Below are 13,794 nucleotides of genomic sequence, written 5' to 3'. Positions count from 1 at the left end.
TGATAGTACACATCATGGTCCCCAAAAGTGCTTCATCAGTCAATGAGTTAAGGAGTGCTGGAGGATTGGAATGAGTCATAATATCTAGGTACAGTGCCTGGTACCCACATGAAAGAAAGCTTGAGATCACCTTTCATCATGATTTTGTGTGTGCAGTGGCAGCTGGAATGTTTCCATGGCAGTGTCTGATGGTTACCATTGAAGGATGCCACTTCTTTGGCATGTACTCATGCTGCCATCATGATGACAATCCTGGAGGCTGGTAGAAAGATCTTGCACCAGGTGTGCATGGTTCATAATAGCAGCTTGGTGAGAGCAGCCTTAATTTCTTCTCTTGAACTCTAATTCATTATTGGTCTCTAAGAAGCCTGATCCCACCCATTGTCAATATGTACAATAGTGGACCTCCATTATGACAAGCTGCATAGAACATATCTATAGAACACCTGGAGACATCAATTATATTGAGATATACTCCAGTTCTTCTCACCACCTACTCTCATGTTGTTTCATCTACAGTGCTGGATGCTCTTTTTGTTCCTTTTCCCTACTACCATGGCATTCATCATTCACTTAGAAAATAAGTAAATGGGATGCAAACTTGGTTTTGGCTGTAAACTAATAATACTATGACTTGCAGCTGTGGCTCTGAAAGTGTGAGGCTTTTCTGGTATACCTGCAGGCAGACAAGACTGATGAAGACAGCCATTGATAATTCATGAAGATAGTACCAGAGTCAAGGGGGTTCACTCATATGATAGTGCAGAGATTCTATCTGTGTGAGTCACCTTCTATTCCTGGATCACATTCCCTGACTTGCTCCAGATTCTTAGATCAAGGTATGGGTACTTCCTACCTGCCAAGTTCTATGCTCATAAAATCAGGATCCTGTGGTCCTCTAGGTAAAAACTGCCTCACAGTTCATGTCAACAAGTCTGAATTCCATTGCAGGACCATTGGCAATTCAGGCATGTCCTCCATTCCCATAAGCTTGCTGTATGTCACCTTTTTGCATAATTGGTAGCATGCACTAATTCTCACCAGGTACTTGTGTACTTCTGGCAAGTAGTTGGACTCATTTTTCTCCAAAGTCTAACTCACAGACTCTGTCTTAGTCTCTAGCCATCTCACAATAACCTTCTGTTCTCTCATCCCAGCATTCATTGACCAGCACATTCCTCCAAGGTTCCACTGGCTTGTCTCATGTCAGATCACTGAAATATTGTGGACCCCAATCATCATTGCATCCATCTTTGGGCCACTCACAGTCTTTCTTCTTCTCATGATGCTCTACATGTGGTGGAGCAGATTTCCCAAGCTGCCAATGATGATTGACATTTGTGCCCATCCTCCACTGACTCCTGTCATGATTTTCTTATTCTTTTCCTGCTTTAACCCCTATTTATGCTTAGTCAGAGTGCTAACACAGGCACTTAAGACCATGGGACATGGCTCAATCATCACAACAGGCTGAGTTTGTCATTGTCTTTCAATGCAACAGTGTTGTCTGACAATGCACAATCATTCAATTATATACAGTAGTGATGCCCAAGGACAATGGGCACAAGAGACTCAACAAGGCACAATTAGTAGTAGTATATTTAGAATGGAACATGTACAGTATTTAAGAGGCTTGCTCTTGCTGGAATCCCCAGCTTCAAGCTAAAGTTTATTCTATCTCATTCTATACTAGAGCCAATCCTAGGCCTTGTGACACACCAGACAGAATATGCATTCAGTGAACTCAGTTGATCATCTGAAGTGCAAGGTGATGCCTGTTTATCATGTGTATCTGCTCATGTGATGCTTGAGTCTAACAATTAGCTTGAAGCTTCCTTTTTCCCTTTCCTCATGCATTATAGTGTGGAGGAAACTGAATGCCCTCAGTCACTCCATCAGACCTGAACTTTGATCAAGAGTTCTTTGAACTCCTATCTTCCATCATCAGAACACTTTTAGGCTTACTTGTGATCATCCAGCTGTGCTGGGGACATCATTCAATTACTGTCTGGGCTATCTGATATTACAACAAATTTCAACATATCTGCCATATTCTTGGCAATATAACCTCTGACTTACCCCTCCATGACATCCCTGAATCCCAATGAACATCCCACCAGCCCCCAACCAGCCTCCTACCTAAGGCCAGGCCTAGCAGCCTGTATCAGAGGGGCAATCAAGAAGAAGAAAGACACAGGTACTCTCTCTGACCCAGCAGCAGAAACAGCCACAATTGCCTCATAGAGTTCTGAAATCCTTGGCAGCACACTCCCATTCCCAACTGAGAAGATGAGGACCTCCTGGAGGACTTCTTTCAGCAGTCTCCCTCCCCCAACCCTTCTAGAACCTCTCAAACCCCTGGGATTAGAAACTGTGCCTGAGATTCCCTCAGTCCCACTTGGATGGCTGCAGGATCCTGCCATGCGACACCTTGAAGCCAGCCTCATAGCCCCATCCCTTCAGCTCACCACTTGGTCAGGACCAGCAGTAGGTTGGGGAGGTCACCCTCAGACCAACTCAACAACAAGAGACAAATCCAAGAAAACAGGAACAAGATCATTCACTGACTCTTCCCTGCCTGGGACCTTAACATTCCTTTCAACTATAATGAGGCTCTCTGACAAGAAGAGCAGAGACAGCAGAACATCCTCCAGCCATCTCAAAGTGAGCTTGAGAAGCACCTCATCCTCCAAGGCCATGCAAGAAGGGCTGCTGAGTATGACAGAGAGCATAGGGAAGAGCAGTGAACCATCAAAAGGGCTTGACTGGAGAGGGCTAATGTCTCCAACTGGTATGGAATCTGGTCTGAGGTTGCATCTGTACTTGTGCCAGTCTGCACCAACCAGTCCCTCTCAACCCCTGTATTCTGAGAATCCAGCACCAAGTCAGATCCATAAAATGAAGCCTGCTGGAGAAACAAAACCCTCACAGCTGGTGGAAGGACCAGTGAGTCTCCTCTATGCTCCTCAACCTCACAATATTCCCCTCTCCAAAGAACCCCTAGTGCTGACACTATGTTCAGAGATGACAAGTCTGTCCTCAGACACTATGGGCTACAAGTCCCTGAAACTGCTCATATCTCTGCTCATGCCCTCTGAGGATTCCTCAGGAGTCAAGTGGTCAGGCAACTCCTTGATGACAGATACAAGAGAAATGTCCAGCTCTATTGCAAGTGAGTGGAGGTGGCAAGAGCAACAGAAGAGAACTGGTATGACTCCAATATCAGAAGTCAGCCAGTTTCCATCTACCTTGACACCACAGACTTTTCTGATGCCACAGCTAGACCCAGTACCCAGCCAAGACAGCAGAATGATGGTATAACTGCAAGAGGGCATGGAGAGTTTCTATGACCTGCCTGCTGTCTCTCTCCTCAGGGAAGAGGGAGGTGATAAGGATGAGGAGGGCAAGGAAACTGAGAGTAGCGACCTGCCTCATGCTGGGGGAAACTTGCTTATGGACTGCAGGAGGATACTGATGAAGAAGAACTGGAGTGGATGATACAGGAGGCAAAGACACAAGAGTATCAGAAACTCTATTTGTGGGGGGTAAACTTTTTATAGCATGATGCTATCTGGGTAGCATCACAAATGGGACAATCATATCTTCATGCTACATCTAACAAAAGAACAGAGATTCTAAGACATGCAGCAACTGATTACACTGCAGTCTAGTATAACAAGAAACATCCCAAAGACCAGATTTGATGACTGCTGGCTTACCAGATGCCAGAACTCATACAACCAATGCCATGGTCATCACCCATCACCCCAAAGTGAGCTGTATACACAGCTCTGTCTATCTGAAGCATGTTTTCATACTCCACCCCCTCATCCCAATTGATGGCAACCTGGCTGTCATGATTCTGGCCACAACCCCAGGAAGTGCTGAAAGCCTACCGAAACCCATGGACCAGCAGAGAAAGCCAAATCCTGAGAGCACAGTCTCTACCTGATGAGGCAAGCAGGAGCAGCATCAGAAAAGAGCCAATTCAGGACCATCCCAAAGCTGTCTGACTTGGGTTCACCATCCAGGATGAGGTAATAGTCAGAAAAGAAGAACTACTATGAGGGACCCTGGTTGTGGATGACAACTTGCTCCATTCATTCTCAGGACCCCCACAGGAATGGAGATGCCCTCTGTTCTCAGAGTGGCCTGACCTGATGGGGGCACTGCCCAATGATGCAGCAGTCCTCCAATGTTGTCTGGATCTTTTGCAGAAACCCTGCCCATTCAAGAGAGCATCTGATGATATCAACTGCTTCCTCATCAACTGCAAACAATATTTCAAGGTCTATATAGGATATTTGGGGACCAACATGAACAAAGTAGTCTTTGCCACCTCTTATCTTGAAGAGAAGGCAAAGACATAGTGGATCCTGATTTCCCCAAACTTCTGATCATCAACTCAGGGACACTACTGGTACCCCTCATGGCCTGTGTTTAAACAAATGCTCCACAACAAATTCATTGATCCAGCAGTACAAGAAGTACATAAGCAAAAGATCAAGGAATACAAGATGGGTGAAAAAGCAGCTACTGATTACTTTGATGAGCTAGAACATCTAGCCAAGCTTGCTGGAATTTGGGATGACACTGGCAATGATGAGAGGATAGTTGAGGCCCTCAAGCGAGGGGTCCACTCCTTGTATGTCACAATGATCTCCACAATCAGCATCAGAGCCCTCATGCTGAACAGCTATGATGAGTGGAAAGAGTGGATCATCAAGATGTATAAGGAGCAACAAAGGCAGAAAGTGGAATCAATGATGCTGCAAGATTATATGAAGAAGTCAACCCCACCAACCCCAAACAAACCATCAGAGACAACTGCTGGGAAATCATCAGGACCCTCTATGGCCTCCACCTATGGTGCACAGAAGACCAGGACTGGTACCACTTACACAGGGGCAGGAAAACCAATAAACATAGATCAGATAAAAAAGGAGAGTAAGTGCTTCAACTGCAGCCAGAAAGGCCACATGGTGAAGGACTGCCTGAAAAAGAAGAGAATGGGAGAAGATATCAGAGTGCAAATTGCTGACTTACAGAAGGAAGAAGAGGAGCTTGGTGCAGAAACCAAAATGGAGGAGGTAAAAGACAGGGCCAGTCAGTGAGCAATTCCACTGAGCTGGCCAAAGGACTTCATGGTGTGCAACCAACAGCCACTAGTCAGACTGATAGTATTTCCATAGTTATGACTATGCCTACTTTATCCATGCATTTGAATATACCCTGAGTTATGAACAAGCACATTGAAGAATTGCAAACAGAAAAAACTCAAGCACCTACAGGCTGAACAGGAGCAGAGAGCCCCACTACTTGGCTTAAGCCATTTGACACTGAATGGACCTAAAGGGCCATCAAGGATGCCAGAAGCAAAGCTGTGGCAAAAGCTGTACTTAAAAATTGGGTTCACCAAACACAGGCCAAAAAAGTTATTGATGAGATGGTGGGAGAAATGAAGATGGCCAAATGATGTGAAGCCCTGGAATGGCTTGACAAACTCCACAGACCATGAAAGTTCATTTGACAGTCCAAAACACCTGGACAAGACCTGCTTGCTAAAGCTCAGATTGAGACCCTTACATCCTGGTTAACCTATGCTATAACTGCCCTAATAGACAGTGGCTGTACTGGAAGCTCAATTAACTGTGCTTTTGTTGACAAGCACAAACTCCCAATCTGAGCTATGATAGCACTAATTCTGGTTTATAATGCAGATAGGACCAAAAATCAGGCCAGCTTGATTATCAAATTCCTCAAGCTCCAGCTCACAATTGGAGATCATTCTGAATGAATTGACTTAGCTATAATGGATCTCAGGACCAAGGAAATTTTTCTCAGCCATGACTGGCTAATATGCTATAACCCCTTGATCAACTGAAAGAACAGGAGAATTACATTCACAAGGTGTCACTGCTGGAAAATCCTGTTTGATTTGTCCAATGAAGACCCAGAAGATTGATGGGATGAGGAGATGGAGGATGAGGAAACTATTCTCACCATGGATCTTTAGCATGAATTGCATATTTGAGCCATCCATCATGTCAATAACCTGGCTGCTAAGGCCAACAAGCAGAAAAAGGAAAGAACCTTCAAAGAAATGGTATCTGAATGGGCATAAGACTTCAGAGACCTATTCGAGAAGAAAAGTTTTGACAAGCTACCAGCACTGAAGCCATGGGATCATATGATTGAACTGATCTCAAATGCCAATGCCAACTTGGACTGCAAAACTTATCCTCTTGGCAACAGCAAACAACAAGAGCTTGACAAGTTCCTGGATGAGAATTTGTTCAGTGGATGGATTCAACCATTGAAATCTCTGCTGGCCTTGCCATTCTTTTTCATTAAGAAAAAGGATGGTAAACTTCAACCAGTCCAAGTGTTAAGCCCAAATTCCACATGACTATTAACATGTGATAAACTGTTCAGAACCTTGCACTTCAGGTTATACTGACAGAGTTCACTGATGTTTTAATAGAGTTGTGTAGTCAAGGCATTGCAAGTCACTCAAGAGTAGATGGTGAAGAATAAACTTTAGCTCAAAGCTGGAGTATTACAGCAAGAGCTACACTACTTAAATACTAAATCCTTATCTTTCTAAGAATATAACTACCTAATTGTCCTTGCTGCACTGTACAGCATTTTGTCCAGTATTGCTAAAATACCTACAAAAGTTATTGTTCTGCTGTTGTGCTGTTACTACTGCACACTGCTGCGTAAAGATAAGAGAGGCTTCTCTGTCTTTGTGCTGTTATGCAGCTTCACAGCAGCAGCCAGAATTGGGGTGGTGCTGATGACTAAGCATTCCCACAATCCTAAGTGCCAGGTCTGAGCACTCTGACTAAGCAGAAATAGGGGTCAATTCTGAATAAATCAAGGAAAAAACAAAGAAAATAGGAAAAATTGTAACACTAAGATTATTGAAAGCTTAACAAGATGATGATCAAGAACTGCTATCCCCTTCCATTAATCTCAGAACTAATGGACAAACTCTGGAGCACTAAATATTACACCAAACTTAATGTCCAGTGGGGCTACAATAATGTCTATATCAAAGAGGGAGATGAATGGAAAGCTGCATTCAGGATGAATCAAGGACTATTCAAGCCCACAGTCATGTTCTTTGGGCTCACCAACTCCCCAGCAACCTTCCAGTGGATGATGAACAACATCTTCAAGGATCTCATCTCCACCAGGAAGATTACCATTTATCTTGATGACAGCTTAATCATGTTGAAAACAAAGGAGGAACATAGGAAGCTAGTATGACAAGTGCTAGCCCTCATGAGGAAGCACAAATTGTTCCTCAAAGCAGAGAAATGTGAATTTGAGGTACTCAAGACCAAGTACCTTGGAGTCATTATTAGTGAAGGAAGCATTCAAATAGACTCCATCAAAGTGGCAGGAGTAACTGAGTGGCCAGAGCCAGTCGAGAAAAAGGAACTGCAGTCATTCCTTGGATTCACAAACTTTTACTGATATTTTATCCAAGATTATGGCAAGATCGTTTGACCAATGATGCAGTTAACTGACAATGCCCTCTGGGTTTGGGGCCCCTTCCAACAAGCTGCCTTTGACAACTTAAAAAGACAACTAGCTAAGGATGTCATACTTGCTATCCCCACTCAGAGAGAGAAATTCCAAGTCAAAGCCAACTCCAGTGAGAGTGCCATCAGAGCAGTACTCTCACAGAAACAGGACAAAAAGTGGTGCTCAGTTGCATTCCTCTCCAAAGCACTCACTGTCACCAAACAAAACTATGAAATCTATGATAAGGAGTTGCTTGCCATTATGCTCACCTTGGAGGAATGGCAGCATTACCTAATTGGGGCCATGGAAGTCTTTGAGATCTGGACAGATCATCAGAACCTTCAGTATTTTTTGCAACTCCAGAAACTAAACCATCACCAAGCCAGATGGGTCATGGAACTCAGTCAATATCAGTACACACTCCATCACAAAGCAGGAATGGCAAACAAGAAAGCTGACCTCCTTAGCTGGAGAGCTGATCATGATCAGAGTGGAGCTGATAACTATTATAATTTTTCCTTTTTTCTTCTCATTATAAGCCTCTATTCATGCTTAGTCAAGATGTCAAAAGACAAGCACTTAGAACTGTGGGAAGGCTTAAGTTATCACAACAACTGACTTCGCTATAGTTCTTCAATGCAACTGACATTCAACAACAAAGACACAATCAACCTTTTATGTATAGTCACAACATTCAAGGACAATGAGCACTCAGGACAGAGAAATGCACAATTAGTACCTGATATTAATAGCAAACCATGTACAGTATTTAAGGAGGCTTGTCTTTGCTAGAGACTCCAGCTTTGAGCTAAAGTTTATATATACCATTCTACCCTCGAGCTATACCTAGCCTTGTGACACACTGTAGCAAACCACAATAAGTGAACTCAGATGACTATCTGAAGTGCGAGATAGCTTCTGTTTATCATGTGGTTTCCTTCATGTGATGCTTGGGCCTAACAATTAGCTTAAAGCTTCCTACTTCCCTTTCTCAAGCCCAATTGTGCTGAGAAACTGAATGCCCCTATCTAGTAATGACAACCCAAACTTTGACCATGAGTTCTTTGAACTTCTCTCCTCTATCATCAGAACACTGATCAGTTTATTAGTGATCATCCAGCTGTGCCAGAGACACCATTCTATTACCATCTGGGCCATTAAACACTATCAAAAATTTCAAAACATCCAATGCATTCTATGAAACATGACCCCCAACCTCCCCTTCCATGACATCTCCAAATCCCAATGAATGACCTACCAGTCCCCAGAAGCTGGGCCTAGCAGCTCACATCAGAGGAATGGTCAAGAAGAAGAGAGAGGACAGCACATTCCTCAACCTGGAGACTGAGACCCTAGTGTCTCAAGAAGACACAGAATCATTGTACCAGGCCCCACCCCCAACCATGAGGACAAGGACCTCTCAGAAGACTTCTTTTGACAGTCTCCCTCCTCCTCTACCGCCTCCCATGCCTGGGACTCTTTCAATGCCCCTCAGATGGCTCGATGACCCCACACCCCAGCTTCTGGCAGCCAGTCTAACAGCACCCATCCTCCCACCAGGACCAGCATCAGGATGGGGCAGAACCCTGCAGCCCAGCCAGATGATGAATAAAGATAATAAGAGATATGGGAAGAAACTGTATGCTGATACTTCCTGACTTGGGACTTCACTATCCCCTTCAACTATGATGATGCCATCTGACAGGAAGAGCATAGGCAGTGCAGTGAGCCACAGCCAGTATGTGGAGAGTCTGAGGACTGACATGTGGAGGAGGAGTCACAGAGAAGGGAAGCTGCTGAGTATGATGAGCAGAACAGAAGCCAGCAGTGAGAAGTGGAAAGAGACTGACTGGCCAGGGCCAATATCTCAAACTAGTATGGACTCTGCCCAGAAATTGCCAGTGTACTCACCTCTATATGAGCAGATCCCTCCACCCCTGTTTTTAGAGAACCCAGTACATCCCGAAGCAGAACCCCAGAGTACTGGGCAGATAGAACTCAAACCAGGAGGAGCCATTGTCCTCTGACTCTCCAGTACCCTCCCTCCTGCCAAACTCCCAGTGCTGACTCTGCTTTCAGAAGCAACAAGTCCATCCTTGGACACTACAGACTTCGAACCCCTGGAAATGCCCACATTCCTGCCTGCACACTCCAAGAATTTCTCAGAAGTTGGGTCATTGGACAACTTATCAACAATGACTACCAACAGAATGTCTGCCTCTATCATGAAAGAGTGGAAGCAGTGAGAGTGACTGGTGAAAACTGATATGACTCCAAAATTGGTAGTCAGCCTGCTGCCATCTACAATATATCAGATACTACAGCTGCTGGACTGAGTACCCAGCCAGGACAGTAGAACAACAATACAACCAGGAGAGGCAGAGAGTTTTTATGGCTCACCTGTCAATTCCCTCCCTGAGGAGAAAGAGGACAACAAGAAAATAGAGAGAGAGGAAACTGAAAGTAGTGACCTGCCTCACCCTGGCAGAGTTCTCAGATATGGACTACTTAAATCAACAGACAAAGAAGAGCTGGAGCTGGAAATACAGAAGGCAAGGACACAGAAATACCAGGAGTATTACCTGAGAGAGGTAAATTTCTTATAGCATGATACTACTTGGGTAGCATCACAATTAGGACAATTATATTTGAATTCTACCACTGATGAAAGGACAGAGATCCTGAGGCATATGGCAACAGACTATGCCATGGCCCAGTACAATCAGAGACACCCGGAGGACCAGATTCAGAGGCCACCAGCATATCAAATGCCAATAAGAATCCATCCAATGCCACAAACACCACCAGTGACACCGAAACAAGCCATATACATGGCCCCATCTGTTTGGAGTACATTTTCATACTCTGCCCCATCCTCCCACTCAATGGCAACCTGGCTCTCCCAGCCCCAAACCCAGCCCAGGAAGATGCTGACAGCCCCTCAAAACCCATGGACTGGCAAGGAGAGCCAATTACTAGGGGCCTAGCCCCCACCTGATCAGGCAAGCAGGAGCAGAGCAGAGAAGGAACCTATCCAGGATGACCTGGAAGCAGTATGACTAGGATTCACCATGTGTGATGGGGTAATTGTTAGGAGGGATGAACTGCCAAAGGGGAGCCCAATAGCTGATGACAATTCACTACACTCATTCCTGGGACCACCACATGAGTGACAATGACCACCCTTCTCTGAATGGCCCAACCCAATGGGCACATTATCTCACAATGCTGCAGTACTCCAGTGCCAGCCTGATTTACTTCAAAAACCCTGCCCCTTCAAAGGAGCATCTGATGACATCAACCACTTCTTGGTTGACTGTAAACAATATTTCAAAGTATACATCAGATACTTGGGCATCAACATGAACAAGGTCATCTTTGCAGTCTCGTACCTTGAAGAGAAAGCCAAAATCTGGTGGATTCTCATCTCCTCTAACTTCTGATCAACAACTAGGGGACACTACTGGTATCTCTCATGGCTGGTGTTCAAACAAATGCTCAATGACAAGTTCATTGATCTGGTGGTACAGGAAGTCCATAAACAAAAGATCAAGAAGTACAAGATAGGGGATAAAGTGGCCACAGACTATTTTGATGAGCTAGAGTGCCTTGCGAAGCTTGCTGGAATTCAGGATGATATCATCAATGATGGACACATGGTCAAGGCCCTCAAGCAAGGAGTCTCTCCTTTGTACATCACAATGATCTCTGCCATCAGCTTCAAAGTATTGATGCCCAATGGCTATGATGAATGGAAAGAACAGATCATCAAGATATACAAGGAATGACAAAGACAGAAAGTGGAATCAATGACATTGCAAGACTACACCAAGAAGTCGACCCTGCTAACTCCAAAGAAAGCATTGGAGACAACTGCTGGGAAATCACCAGGATCCTCTACAGCCCCTGCTTATAGTTTTCAGAAGACAGGAACAGGCATCACATATATCAGGACAGAAAAGCCAATGGACATTGACTGCATGAAGAAGGAGGGAAAGTGTTTCAATTGTGGACAGAAGGGGCACATGGCAAAAGATTGCCCAAAGAAGAAACAAACCTGAGAAGACATCTGTGCACAGATTGCTGACTTACAGAAGGAGGAAGAGGAACTTGGTGCTGAAACAAAGGTTGAGGAAGTAAAAGGCAAAGCCAGCCAGTGAGCAATTCCACTGGGCTGGCCAAAGGGACTCATGGTGTGCAAACCACAGCCACTAGTCAGACTGATAGTACCTCTATAGAAACTCCTATGACTGTACCTATCATGCATTCAAATATACCCAGCTATACTATGCACATCAAAGAATTGCATAAAGAAGCTCAAGTGCCCTCAGGCTGAACAGGGGCAGAGAGCCCTAAAACATGGCTCAAACCTTTCAAAACCGAATGGATGTGGAGGGCCATCAAGGATGCTGCAGACAACACTGCAGTAACAGCCATACTCTGGAATTGGGCTCATCGAACTCAGGCTGAAGAAGTTGATGACCAAATAATCAAAGGGATAAAGAAAGCTGAACAATGTCAAGCCTTGGAGTGGTTAGATGAGCTCAGGGGGCCATGAAAGTTCATCCAGCACTCCAAGATGCCTGGATAAGACTTGATCACCAAGGCCCAGATCAAAACACTCATGAACCAAGTGATGCATGCTGTAACAGCTCTCATTGACAGTGGATGCACCAGAAGTTTGATCAACCACACCTTCATTGACAGGCACCATCTTCCAACTTGAGCCATGGCTGCCCCAATTCCAGTTTACAATGCTGATGGAACCAAGAATCAAGCTGGCTCAATAACTGAATTTGTTGAAATCAGGCTCACTATTGGAGATCACTTGGAATGGATTGACCTCATGGTCACAGATCTCAGAACCAAGGAGATCTTTCTTGGTCATGACTGGCTTATTCATCATAACCCATTGATCAATTGGAAGACTGGGTGAATCACATTTGCCTGATGCCGATGCTGAAAAATCCCCTTCAAACTGCCTGATGAAGATCCTGATGACTGATGGGATGAAGAAATGGAGGATGAGGAGACCATCTTGGTGGTTGATCTTCAATGGGAGATGCATATTCGGGTGGTTCATCATGCAAACAACCTAGCCACCAAAGCCAATGAACAGAAGGAAGCAAGGATGTTCAAGGAAATGGTACCCGAGTGGGCTCAAAGATTATTGGGACCTATTCGAAAAGGAGAGCTTTGATGAACTCCCAACATCCAAACCCTGGGATCATGCCATTGAGCTCATTCCAAATGCCAATGCAAACCTCAATTGTAAAACCTACCCACTGGGAATTAATGAACAACAGGAACTTGACAAGTTCCTTGAGAAAAATTTATCCAGCAGGAGGATCTGACCATCCAAATCCCATATGGCATCACCATTCTTCTTTGTCAAGAAGAAGGATGGCAAACTCTGCCTGGTCCAAGATTACCAAAAGCTAAACGAGATGACTATTAAAAACTGATATCCCCTACCACTTATCTCTGAATTAATGGACAAACTCTGAGGAGCGAAATATTATATGAAGCTCAATGTCCGATGGGGGTATAACAATGTCTGCATCAAAGAAGGGGATGAGTGGAAGGCTGTGTTCTGGACAAACTGAGGACTATTCAAACCAACAGTCATGTTTTTTGGACTCACCAACTCCTCTGCCACTTTCTAATGGATGATGAATGATATATTCAAGGATCTCATTGCCACTGGAAGAGTCACTATCTATTTTGATGATATCTTAATCATGTCCAAGACAAAGGCAGAACATAGGAGATTGGTATGACAAGTACTAGCCCTCATGAGGAAATACAAACTATTCCTCAAAGCTGAGAAATGCAAGTTTGAAGTATTGGAAACAGAATACCTGGGAGTCATCATTGCAGAGGGGAGCATCTGGATGGACCCGGTTAAGGTTGCAGGAGTAATAGAGTGGCCAACCCCAACCAAAAAAAAAGGAATTGCAATTATTCCTTGGGTTTATGAATTTTTACTGGCATTTTGTTCAAGACTACAGCAAGGTAGTCCAGCTGATGACACAATTAACCAGCAATACCTCTTGGGCTTAGGGACTCTCTCAACAAACTGCCTTTGATGACCTCAAAAGACAGCTAGCTGAAGATGTCATACTTGCAATCTCGACCCAAGAGGAGAGATTCCATGTTGAAGCTGACTCAAGTGAGGGAGCTATTGGGGTGGTCCTCTCTCAAGAACAAGACAGCAGGTGGTGACTGGTTGCATTCCTCTCAAAAGTGCTCACCATT

The sequence above is a fragment of the Guyanagaster necrorhizus genome (genome assembly GCF_019112545.1).
Source record: "Guyanagaster necrorhizus MCA 3950 unplaced genomic scaffold BT62scaffold_82, whole genome shotgun sequence".
Taxonomy (NCBI): domain Eukaryota; kingdom Fungi; phylum Basidiomycota; class Agaricomycetes; order Agaricales; family Physalacriaceae; genus Guyanagaster; species Guyanagaster necrorhizus.
The sequence above is the reverse complement of the archived record's forward strand: the minus strand, read 5'-3'. Positions refer to the sequence as shown.